The sequence below is a fragment of the Oncorhynchus kisutch genome, unplaced genomic scaffold, assembly GCF_002021735.2.
Source record: "Oncorhynchus kisutch isolate 150728-3 unplaced genomic scaffold, Okis_V2 Okis05a-Okis16b_hom, whole genome shotgun sequence".
Classification (NCBI taxonomy): Eukaryota; Metazoa; Chordata; class Actinopteri; order Salmoniformes; family Salmonidae; genus Oncorhynchus; species Oncorhynchus kisutch.
Genome location: NW_022261982.1, coordinates 6638742 through 6651412, shown reverse-complemented (window position 1 = coordinate 6651412; position 12671 = coordinate 6638742). Strand labels below are relative to the sequence as shown.

The following is a 12671-nucleotide window of genomic DNA, read 5'->3' as shown; positions in this document are numbered from 1 at the left end:
GTAGTCACATTTTTTCCCCATCACTCACAGCCAAGGTTAACCATTTTAGATTCATGATGTGAGGTGGGTGAGTTTATGCCACATGTAGATGCTGAAGGGAAAACACACCTCTTGACCTGCTGTGTATAATGTAGGTTAAGGTGCAGCCTCGTCTCATAGACTAGATGTGACGTAGTAAATATAAATCCGGGACTCTCAAAATAGTGTGATATGTTACGTTATGGTTACATAAGACAGATGGTTACTTAATAAATGGAATTTGGTGGCGCTGTACTGTAACAGCGAGCTGAGTCAGTTGAAAGTATTGACAACAGGGACATATTGTTGGTGACTGTGTGCTCCTTCATTAGTTTTGTGTTTTTTGTTCATTTATTTCCGGTACCCTCCTACCTGAGAGGCATGAGGCCTGAGAGGCGTTGCACTGTTAAAATCATCCCAGTGTGGAGATGAAACACCTGTGTGTTACAAAGATACATGCTCTGTCCTCTCTGCTCTACCTAGGTGTTTTAATGTTGGTAATACTAATATAGAGATAATACTAATAGAGATAACCACTGCTCTACCAAGGTGTGTTACAAAGCCACATGCTCTGTCCTCTCTGCTCTACCTAGTTGTTTTAAATGTGGATAATACTAATACAGAGAACCATTGGACATGCATTTTCCATTATGCCATTGGGTGTACCACTTCAGAACCTTACATCTGTAGTTTGAATCATATACAGGGCATTATTCCTTGACTTTTTCCACATTTTGTTACGTTACAGCCTTATTTGAAAATGTATTACATACAATTGTGTTTATATTGACGAGGGAAAAATGTAACGGCGTTCTTCGTTTGTCGAAAGAGAGTCGGACCGAAATGCAGCGTGGTGGTTATTCATGATCTTTAATGAAGAAATGACGATACATGAAACAACTATACAAAAATACAAAACAACAAACGGAACGTGAAACCTAATTACAGCCTATCTGGTGAAACTACACAGAGACAGGAACAATCACCCACGAAATACAAAGTGAAACTCAGGCTACCTAAATACGGTTCCCAATCCGAGACAACGAGAATCACCTGACTCTGATTGAGAACCGCCTCAGGCAGCCAAGCCTATACTAGACACACCCCTAATCAACCACAATCCCAATGCCTACAAAAACCCCAATAAGACAATACAATAACCCCATGTCACACCCTGGCCTGAACAAATAATTAAAGAAAACACAAAATACTAAGACCAAGGTGTGACAGACCCCCCCCCCCCCCCCAAGGTGCGGACTCCCGGACGCACCTCAAAACCATAGGGAGGGTCCGGGTGGGCGTCTGTCCATGGTGGCGGCTCCGGCTCGGGACGTGGACCCCACTCCATAAATGTCATAGTTCCTCCCCTTCGCGTCCTGGGATAATCCACCCTCGCCGCCGACCATGGCCTAATAGTCCTCACCCAGAACCCCACAGAACTGAGGAGCAGCTCGTGACTGAGGGGCATCTCGGGACTGAGGGACAGCTCGGGACTGAGGGGCAGCTCGGGACTGAGGGGCAGCCCGGAACTGAGGGGCAGCCCAGTACTGAGATGAAGCTCAGGTAGGTAGTAGGCTCCGGTAGATCCTGGCTGGCTGGCGGATCTGGAAGATTCTGGCTGACTAGCAGATCTGGAAGATTCTGGTTGACTAGCAGATCTGGAAGATTCTGGTTGACTAGCAGATCTGGAAGATTCTGGTTGACTAGCAGATCTGGAAGATTCTGGTTGACTAGTAGATCTGGAAGATTCTGGTTGACTAGCAGATCTGGAAGATTCTGGTTGACTAGCAGATCTGGAAGATTCTGGTTGACTAGCAGATCTGGAAGATTCTGGTTGACTAGCAGATCTGGAAGATTCTGGTTGACTAGCAGATCTGGAAGATTCTGGTTGACAGGCTGATCTGGAAGAATCTGGTTGACTGGCAGATCTAGAAGATCATGGCTGACTGGCGGATCTAGCTGCTCTATGCAGACTGACAGCTCTGACTGCTCCATGCAGGCTGACAGCTCCTTGCAGACTGGCAGCTCTTTGCAGACTGGCAGCTCCTTGCAGACTGACAGCTCAGACTGCTCCATGCAGGCTGACAGCTCCTTGCAGACTGACAGCTCTGGCTGCTTCATGCAGACTGACAGCTCTGACTGCTCCATGCAGGCTGACAGCACCCTGCAGACTGGCAGCTCCTTGCAGACTGACAGCTCCTTGCAGACTGACAGCTCTGGCTGCTTCATGCATACTGACAGCTCCCTGCAGACTGGCAACTCAGGCTGCTTCATGCAGACTGACAGTTCTGACTGCTCAATGCAGGCTGACAGCTCTGATTGCTCCATGCAGGCTGGCAGCACCTTGCAGACTGGCAGCTCCTTGCAGACTAGCAGCTCCTTGCAGACTGGCAGCTCCTTGCAGACTGACAGCACAGGCTGCTCCGAACAGGCAGGAGGCTCCGGCAGCGCTGTAGAGGAGGAAGGCTCTGATAGCGCTGAACAGGCGGGAGACTCCGACAGCGCAGGAGGGAAGGAAGGCTCTGATAGCGCTGAACAGACAGGAGACTCCGGTAGCGCAGGAGAGGAGAAAGGCTCCGACAGCGCTGGAGAGGCGGGAGACTCCGACAGCGCAGGAGAGGCGCACTGTAGGCCTGATGCGTGGTGCTGGCACTGGTGATACTGGAGCGAGGACACGCACAGGAAGCCTGGTGCGGGGAGCTGCTACCGGAGGACTGGTGTGTGGAGGTGGCTCTGGATAGAGCGGACCGTGCAGGCGCACTGGAGCTCTTGAGCACCGAGCCTGCCCAAGCTTACCTGGCTCGATGCCCACTCTAGCCCGGCCAATACGAAGGGCTGGTATGAACCGCTCCGGGCTATGCACCCGCACTGGAAACACCGTGCGCTCCATAGCATAACACGGTGTCTGCCCGGTATCTCTAGCCCACCGGTACGCACAGGGAGTTTGCGCAGGTCTCCTACCTGGCATAGCCATACTCCCTTTAAGCCCCCCCCCAATAATTTTTTTGGGCTGCTTTTCGGGCTTCCATCCGCGTCGCCGTGCTGCCTCCTCATACCAGCGCCTCTCCGCTTTAGCCGCCTCCAGTTCTTCCTTGGGACGGCGATATTCTCCAGGCTGAGCCCAGGGTCCTTTTCCGTCCAGTTCCTCCCCAATAAGACAATACAATAACCCCATGTCACACCCTGGCCTGAACAAATAATTAAAGAAAACACAAAATACTAAGACCAAGGCGTGACAACAATACCCCATAATGTTAAACCGAAAACAGGTTTTTAGAAATTTTAGCAAATTTATACCTCATTTTTTTATTTCACCTTTATTTTTTTAGTGAATTTTACCCCCTTTTCTCCCCAATTTCGTGGTAGCCAATTGTTTTTAGTAGCTACTATCTTGTCTCATCGCTACAACTCCCGTATGGGCTCGGGAGAGACGAAGGTTGAAAGTCATGCGTCCTCCGATACACAACCCAACCAAGCCGCACTGCTTCTTAACACAGCGCCATCCAACCTGGAAGGAAACACCGTGGAGGAGGAAGGAAACACTGTGCACCTGGCAACCTTGGCTAGCGCGCATTGCGCCCGGCCCGCCACAGGAGTCGCTGGTGCGCGATGAGACAAGGATATCCCTACCGGCCAAACCCTCCCTCTCTGGTGGCGCAGCTGGCGCTGCGGTACAGCGGTGCAGCGCCCTTAACCACTGCGCCACCCGGGTAGCCTAACTGCGCCACCCAACTAGCCGAACCAGGTAGGCTAGTTGAGAACAAGTTCTCATTTACAACTGCGACCTGGCCAAGATAAAGCATAGCAGTGTGAACAGACAACAACACAGAGTTACACATGGAGTAAACAATAAACAAGTCAATAACACAGTATAATTTTTTTGAAATAAAGAGTCTATATACATTGTGTGCAAAAGGCAGGCGAATAATTACAATTTTGCAGATTAACACTGGAGTGATAAATGATCAGATGGTCATGTGCAGGTAGAGATACTGGTGTGCAAAAGAGCAGAAAAGTAAATAAATAAAAAACAGTATGGGGATGAGGTAGGTAAATTGGGTGGGCTATTTACCGATGGAGTATGTACAGCTGCAGCGATCGGTTAGCTGCTCAGATAGCAGATGTTTAAAGTTGGCGAGGGAGATGAAAGTCTCCAACTTCAGCGATTTTTGCAAAGTGAGCTCAAGTGCATCCTGTTTCCATTGATCATCCTTTAGATGTTTCTACAACTTGACTGGAGTCCACGTGGTAAATTCAAATGATTGGAAAAGCACACACCTGTCGATATAAGGTTCCACAGTTGACAGTGCATGTCAGTGCATGTCAGAGCAAAAGCCAGGCCAAATCACATCTGACCGTGATTGGGAGTGCCATAGGGAAGCACACATTTGGCCCAGCATCGTCTGGGTTTTGCCGGGGTAGGCCGTCATTGTAAATAATAATTTGTTCTTAACTGACTTGACTAGTTAAATAAAGATTAAATACAAACTTTTAAAAAGGGGGATGCATGCCAGCAAATCCACTACACAACACATTACTAAACAATACATTAATTGTAACACAAACTGTTACATAAAGCTGACCAAACAGCATAGTCCCATCAATTTACCACTGCTACACCTGTCTATCAGCGGAACCATGTCTGGCAACGAAACAGTTCATTCAGCCTCATTTACTGTCTTTTAAAGTAACATGGCTGACTTACTTAAACAAATGTGGTTTCTACTGACATTTGAGATGTACAAACTATGGCATAAGGGGACGATAAGAGGCAATCCGTAATTTCAATTAAGACATTAATGAGCGAGCTAGGACGGACGTAGTCAATGTAACTATTTGTTCAGCACTTTGGAAATGTCCAGCAACATAATTCAGAACATTGGCCGTTCTTACAGTGTTCTCCTTGTTCGCCAAGTCAGAACCGTAGGATAAATTAAGGGGCATATAAGCAGACAATGAAAGCTCTTACAATATTCAATGATTACATTTCTCAAAAACATGTTATAGGCTTCATGTCAACCACCAAGTCAGAACAGTAGGCAAAATTAAAAGGTGAAACAAGACCAAAATATTAGGGTGAGGCACATGGGCTACTAACATCTTCCTACACAACATACACTTGGTATTACTTTCTTAGCTACAGTACACACATCTCCCTGGCATGTTACATCATTTATGCAGAAGCATACAATACATTTTTGGACTCACCTTGTTGTGCTGTGCTCACTTGAACAGGAAGGTGGCGCGGCAGTTCTTCATGGGCATATTTTGTCATCAAACTGGCATTCTCTGGATTTGTGGTGCTTCAAGACGACTTGACTCAGCAAAAAATGATGACGTCAGTGATCTTCAGGTCGTAGCTGTAAAAAGAGGCCCGAGTTCCCAATGTACAATTCCGAGTTGGATGAAAGTTCAAAATGTATTTTCCCAGTCGTAGTTTGCTTTTCCCTGAGTTCCCAGTTGTCTTGAACTCACTCAAGTCAGATTTTTCAGTACAGAGGTAAGTTGTTTTGTGCGCATCACAAATCAAGCTTCATTGACAGCACGGCCAATGTTGAATGTTTACAATTTTAAACTAGGAAAAGAGCCCCTTAATCTTAGACTTGGGACCACACAGCAACTCCCCTGAATAGCAGACTAATGATTGCTTTGCAATGCTTGCAGTTAGCCACTGATTCCTTCCAAACCACTCATAGAACTGCCAAAGGGGGCGGTGTTGCAATCTACTGCAAAGATAGCCTGCAGAGTTCTGTCCTACTATCCAGGTCTGTACCCAAACAATTTGAACTTCTACTTTTAAAAATCCACCTCTCTAAAAACAAGTCTCTCACCGTTGCCGCCTGCTATAGACCACCCTCTGCCCCCAGCTGTGCTCTGGACACCATATGTGAACTGATTGCCCCCCATCTATCTTCAGAGTTCGTGCTGATAGGCGACCTAAACTGGAACATGCTTAACACCCCAGCCATCCTACAATCTAAACTTGATGCCCTCAATCTCACACAAATAATCAATGAACCTACCAGGTACCTCCCCAAAACCTTAAACACGGGCACCCTCATAGATATCATCCTAACCAACATCCCCTCTAAATACACCTCTGCTGTCTTCAACCAAGATCTCAGCGATCACTGCCTCATTGCCTGCATCCGTAATGGGTCAGCGGTCAAACGACCTCCACTCATCACTGTAAAACGCTCCCTGAAACACTTCTGCGAGCAGGCCTTTCTAATCGACCTGGCCGGGGTATCCTGGAAGGATATTGATCTCATCCCGTCAGTAGAGGATGCCTGGATATTTTTTTTAAATGCCTTCCTAACCATCTTAAATAAACATGCCCCATTTAAGAAATTTAGAACCAGGAACAGATATAGCCCTTGGTTCTCCCCAGACCTGACTGCCCTTAACCAACACAAAAACATCCTATGGCGTTCTGCATTAGCATCGAACAGCCCCCGTGATATGCAGCTGTTCAGGGAAGCTAGAAATCATTATACACAGGCAGTTAGAAAAGCCAAGGCTAGCTTTTTCAAGCAGAAATTTGCTTCCTGCAACACTAACTCAAAAAAGTTCTGGGACACTGTAAAGTCCATGGAGAATAAGAACACCTCCTCCCAGCTGCCCACTGCACTGAAGATAGGAAACACTGTCACCACTGATAAATCCACCATAATTGAGAATTTCAATAAGCATTTTTCTACGGCTGGCCATGCTTTCCACCTGGCTACTCCTACCCCGGACAACAGCACTGCACCCCCAACAGCAACTCGCCCAAGCCTTCCCCATTTCTCCTTCTCCCAAATCCATTCAGCTGATGTTCTGAAAGAGCTGCAAAATCTGGACCCCTACAAATCAGCCGGGCTAGACAATCTGGACCCTTTCTTTCTAAAATTATCTGCCGAAATTGTTGCCACCCCTATTACTAGCCTGTTCAACCTCTCTTTCGTGTCGTCTGAGATTCCCAAAGATTGGAAAGCAGCTGCGGTCATCCCCCTCTTCAAAGGGGGGGACACTCTTGACCCAAACTGCTACAGACCTATATCTATCCTACCGTGCCTTTCTAAGGTCTTCGAAAGCCAAGTCAACAAACAGATTACCGACCATTTCGAATCTCACCATACCTTCTCTGCTATGCAATCCGGTTTCAGAGCTGGTCATGGGTGCACCTCAGCCACGCTCAAGGTCCTAAACGATATCTTAACTGCCATCGATAAGAAACATTACTGTGCAGCCGTATTCATTGATCTGGCCAAGGCTTTCGACTCTGTCAATCACCATATCCTCATCGGCAGACTCGACAGCCTTGGTTTCTCAAATGATTGCCTCGCCTGGTTCACCAACTACTTCTCTGATAGAGTTCAGTGTGTCAAATCGGAGGGTCTGCTGTCCGGACCTCTGGCAGTCTCTATGGGGGTGCCACAGGGTTCAATTCTTGGACCGACTCTCTTCTCTGTATACATCAATGAGGTCGCTCTTGCTGCTGGTGAGTCCCTGATCCACCTCTACGCAGACGACACCATTCTGTATACTTCCGGCCCTTCTTTGGACACTGTGTTAACAACCCTCCAGGCAAGCTTCAATGCCATACAACTCTCCTTCCGTGGCCTCCAATTGCTCTTAAATACAAGTAAAACTAAATGCATGCTCTTCAACCGATCGCTACCTGCACCTACCCGCCTGTCCAACATCACTACTCTGGACGGCTCTGACTTAGAATACGTGGACAACTACAAATACTTAGGTGTCTGGTTAGACTGTAAACTCTCCTTCCAGACCCATATCAAACATCTCCAATCCAAAGTTAAATCTAGAATTGGCTTCCTATTTCGCAACAAAGCATCCTTCACTCATGCTGCCAAACATACCCTTGTAAAACTGACCATCCTACCAATCCTCGACTTTGGCGATGTCATTTACAAAATAGCCTCCAATACCTTACTCAACAAATTGGATGCAGTCTATCACAGTGCAATCCGTTTTATCACCAAAGCCCCATATACTACCCACCATTGCGACCTGTACGCTCTCGTTGGCTGGCCCTCGCTTCATACTCGTCGCCAAACCCACTGGCTCCATGTCATCTACAAGACCCTGCTAGGTAAAGTCCCCCCTTATCTCAGCTCGCTGGTCACCATAGCATCTCCCACCTGTAGCACACGCTCCAGCAGGTATATCTCTCTAGTCACCCCCAAAACCAATTCTTTCTTTGGCCGCCTCTCCTTCCAGTTCTCTTCTGCCAATGACTGGAACGAACTACAAAAATCTCTGAAACTGGAAACACTTATCTCCCTCACTAGCTTTAAGCACCAACTGTCAGAGCAGCTCACAGATTACTGCACCTGTACATAGCCCACCTATAATTTAGCCCAAACAACTACCTCTTTCCCAACTGTATTTAATTGTAATTAATTTATTTATTTTGCTCCTTTGCACCCCATTATTTTTTTATTTCTACTTTGCACATTCTTCCATTGCAAAACTACCATTCCAGTATTTTACTTGCTATATTGTATTTACTTTGCCATCATGGCCTTTTTTGCCTTTACCTCCCTTCTCACCTCATTTGCTCACATTGTATATAGACTTGTTTATACTGCATTATTGACTGTATGTTTGTTTTTACTCCATGTGTAACTCTGTGTCGTTTTATCTGTCGAACTGCTTTGCTTTATCTTGGCCAGGTCGCAATTGTAAATGAGAACTTGTTCTCAACTTGCCTACCTGGTTAAATAAAGGTAAATAATAATAATAATAATAATTGTTGAATTTTCAATTTGATGTTTATATCCAATGGCCGATGAGCAACGTTTTATCTATAATTTCTCATTATTTCTCTTCATAAGACAAAGATTAAAAAGGATTTGCCAGTAGACTGTCGACTTGATTCATGATGATGACTGCTAGCTCAGATGTTGAAAGTATGATGCTGACATGATCAGTCCAATCAAAGCGACTGTAGATATCACATGATTTGATGTTATTTTATCTGTGGACAATGACCTTGAGCCTTCTTGTATGGGCACTTCTAATGTAACACTCTCGCAGCACCCAAGGGGCTTGAATTTTCAAGTACTACCCTTAGACTTGGCAGTGACGGATTGTCCCCATGAATGACAGAACACTGAGCCAATCATGGCGCAAAGCTCCGTATTTTCTGCGGGCTTGCCCCACCTCCACTGAAGGCTGAAGACCTGCATTTTGGAGCTGCCGTACTCATGAATACAAAAAAAGACCATGTTTGTATGCAGCTTTATTAATAACTCAATTATATGTTTTTATACATTGTTTGTAAACAAATCATTAATTTCACACTGTTTTATCGCTAAAGCTGTGGGGCTCAAAACAGGTGGCTCACCTGCCCTGAATGATGGGTCTCCACTGAACTTATCTAGAACACTGCAGTCCGTCTGGGTGTTTAACCTTCCCAAGTTCCCCCATGTCACCATGCTCCTCTGTAAATTCCACTCGCTTCCAGTCGAAGCTCACATCAACTACAAGACAATGGTGTTTACTTACGGTGCAGCAAGAAGAACTGCCCCATCTCTACTTTCACGCTCAAACCCTGTATCCCAACCCGAGCACTCAGTTCTGCCACCTCTGGTCTCATGGCCGTCCCACTGCTACAGGAGGTCAAGCTCCATCTCAGCCCAGTCAAAGCACTTCTCTGTCCTGGCACCCCAATGGTGGCAACAGCTTCCCTCTGATGCCAGTGAAGCAGAGTCTCTGCCCATCTGCCCGAAATGGTCTGAAACACCTACGTCTTTAAAGAGTACCCCCCCCCCCCCCCCCTAAAAAAACCCACAAATAATACAAATAATAATAATAATAATAATGATAATAATAATGTGACACTGACTAATTGAGGAGAAATGTGTTTACTGTGATATGTGGTTGTCTCACCTGGCTATCTTAAGATGAATGTACTTAATGTGCTGGTGACGTCACAGGGTCAGAGAGAACTCCTGACTGTAGTCATACAAAAACACTCCAGGCACTCAGCCCATAAGAACCATTCATACTGTCAGATCTAATATGAAGAACTGAATACAACCATAAGAACCATTCATACTGTCAGATCTAATATGAAGAACTGAATACAACCATAAGAACCATTCATACTGTCAGATCTAATATGAAGAACTGAATACAACCATAAGAACCATTCATACTGTCAGATCTAATATGAAGAACTGAATACTAAAGAGAAGAAGAGGTTGACCAGGCCATCATTGTAAATAAGATTTTGTTCTTAACTGACTTGCCTAGTTAAATAAAGGTTCAATAAAAAAAGTGTCTACTAGCTCCTTCCTACAGAATACTGCAGAGGGACAACCTGGTCTCAGAGCAAAACGTATTATATATTACAAAAACATCCATGCCACTCCATTTAGTACGGATTTCACATGACAGGGCAGGGGCTCAGCCATGGGTGGGACTTGGGAAGGCATAGGCCCACTTGGGAGCCAGGCCCGGCCAATCAGAATGAGTTTTTCCCCACAAAAGGTCTTGATTACAGATAGAAATACTACTCTGCCCCTCCCCCCACCACCTCAGACAATCCTGCAGGTGAAGAGGTCCTGGGCTGCCATGGTTACATGTGATCTGCAGTTGTGAGGCCGTTTGGATGTACTGCCAAATTCTCTAAAAGGACGTTAGAGGTGGCTAATGGTAGAGATATAAATATTGAGTTCTCTGGCAACAGCTCTGGTGGACATTCCTGCAGTCATCATGAGAATTGCACATTCCCTGAACTTGAGACATCTGTGATATTGTGTTGTGTGGCCTTTTATTGTCCCCCAGCACAAGGTGCACCTGTGTAATGACCATGCTGTTTTATCAGCATCTTGATATGCCACACCTGTCAGGTGGATGGATTATCTTGACAAAGGCTGAAATGCTCACTAACAGTATATATAAACAAAGTTGTGCACAACATTTGAGAGACATTAGCTTTTTGTGCTGGATCTTTTTATTTCAGCTCATGAAACCAACACTTTACATGTTTAGTTTATATTGGAGGTCCAATGTAATGTAACCTAACATAGATTAGGGCCTCATTTATTTCAATTGACTGATTTCCTTATACAAACTGTAAATCTTTGAAATTGTTACGTTTAGATTGTTGTTCAGTACAATACGACTTGTAGGACGTATCGTATGTTAAGAATTACAATTCATATGTTATTTTACGCATTGCTATTCATACAATATGTTACGAACTTGTAATATGTATGATATGTTACGAATTCCAATTTGTTGTTGCTGACGTTAGCTTGGTTAGGGGTGAGGGGTTTAAGATAGAGTTAAATGGGTTTAGGAGAAAGGGTAGCTAACATGCTAAGTAATAGCTAAGAAGTAGTAAGTAGTTGCCAAGTTGGTAATTAGCTAAAATGCTGAAGGTGTACACTGATTGGTAAAGTAAAGAGAGGCTAAAATCTATAACGCTCCCTCTCCTCTACACAATTCTCTCACAGTGAGAACCAATCAGATTACAGTGTTCTACGCTTTCTTCATTTGATCCAATTACAACTTATTTTATGAGATGAGAATTAAGTGATGGAGTGACTTTATTCTTAGCTGGTCAGAGAACCGATGAGGCTTTTCTCCTTAACCTCACAAGGGTAGGGGTCACTTCCCAAAGTGCCTGCTACTCAGGACCAGAAGCTAGGAAATACATACAATTAGTAGAATTGGGAAGACAACACTCCAAAGTTTCTAAAACTTTAAACATATTGTCTGAGTATAACAGAACTGAAAAGGCAGGCAAAAACATGAGGAAAATCCATCCAGGAAGTGCCATTATTTTGAAATGGCTGTTTTTCCAATGAAAGCCTATCCACCATTTAAAGGGATAAGACCCAGATTCCGTTCCCTATGGCTAACACTAGATGTGAACAGTCTTTAGACATTGTTTCAGGCTTGTATTCTGAAAAATGAGGGAGAATGACCACATTGAGTCAGTGGATAGTGGGATGTCCCCAGAGCTGGGTCCTGCAGAGCGCACCTTTCTTGTTTTTCTTCTATATTGACGACGCTGTTGCCAGTTGAAATATTATCGATTATTTAGGCTAAAAACAACCTGGGAATTGATTATAAACATCGTTTTACATGTTTCTACAAACTTTACGGATACTATTTGGAATTTTCGTCTGCCTCTTGTGACCGCATTTGAGCCATTGGATTACAGAACAAAATGTGCCAACAAAATGGAGGTTTCAAGATATAAAGAGGGACTTTATCGAACAAAATGAACATTTGTGTAGTAACTGGGAGTGTTGTGAGTGCAACCATATGAAGATCATATTTCTGACTTTCGTGACTAGTCTACTTGGCTGGTAACTGTATGTAATGTTTTGTGTGCTGAGCGCCGTCCTCAGATAATCGCATGGTTTGCTTTCACCTTAAAGCCTTTTTGAAATCTGACATGGAGGCTAGATTAACAACAAGTTAAGCTTTATTTTGATGTATTACACTTGTGATTTCATGAAATGTAAATATTTATAGTAATTAAATTTGAATTGGTCACTCTGCAATTTCACCGGATGTTGACCAGGTGGAATGCAACAGTCCCAGGTACCCACATGAAGTTAATGTATACATTGGTGTGTTTTTAAGTTGCTCTGGTGAGAGAAACTCCTCCCACAGTCAGAGCA

General features: G+C 44.8%; 1 protein-coding gene across 1 annotated transcript in view; it reads right to left on the bottom strand.

The window, feature by feature from the left end:
• The window catches only part of LOC109885285 (zinc finger protein 585A-like), a 38484-nt gene that overhangs the window by 12800 nt on the left and 13013 nt on the right, over window positions 1-12671 (bottom strand). The window lies entirely within an intron of this gene.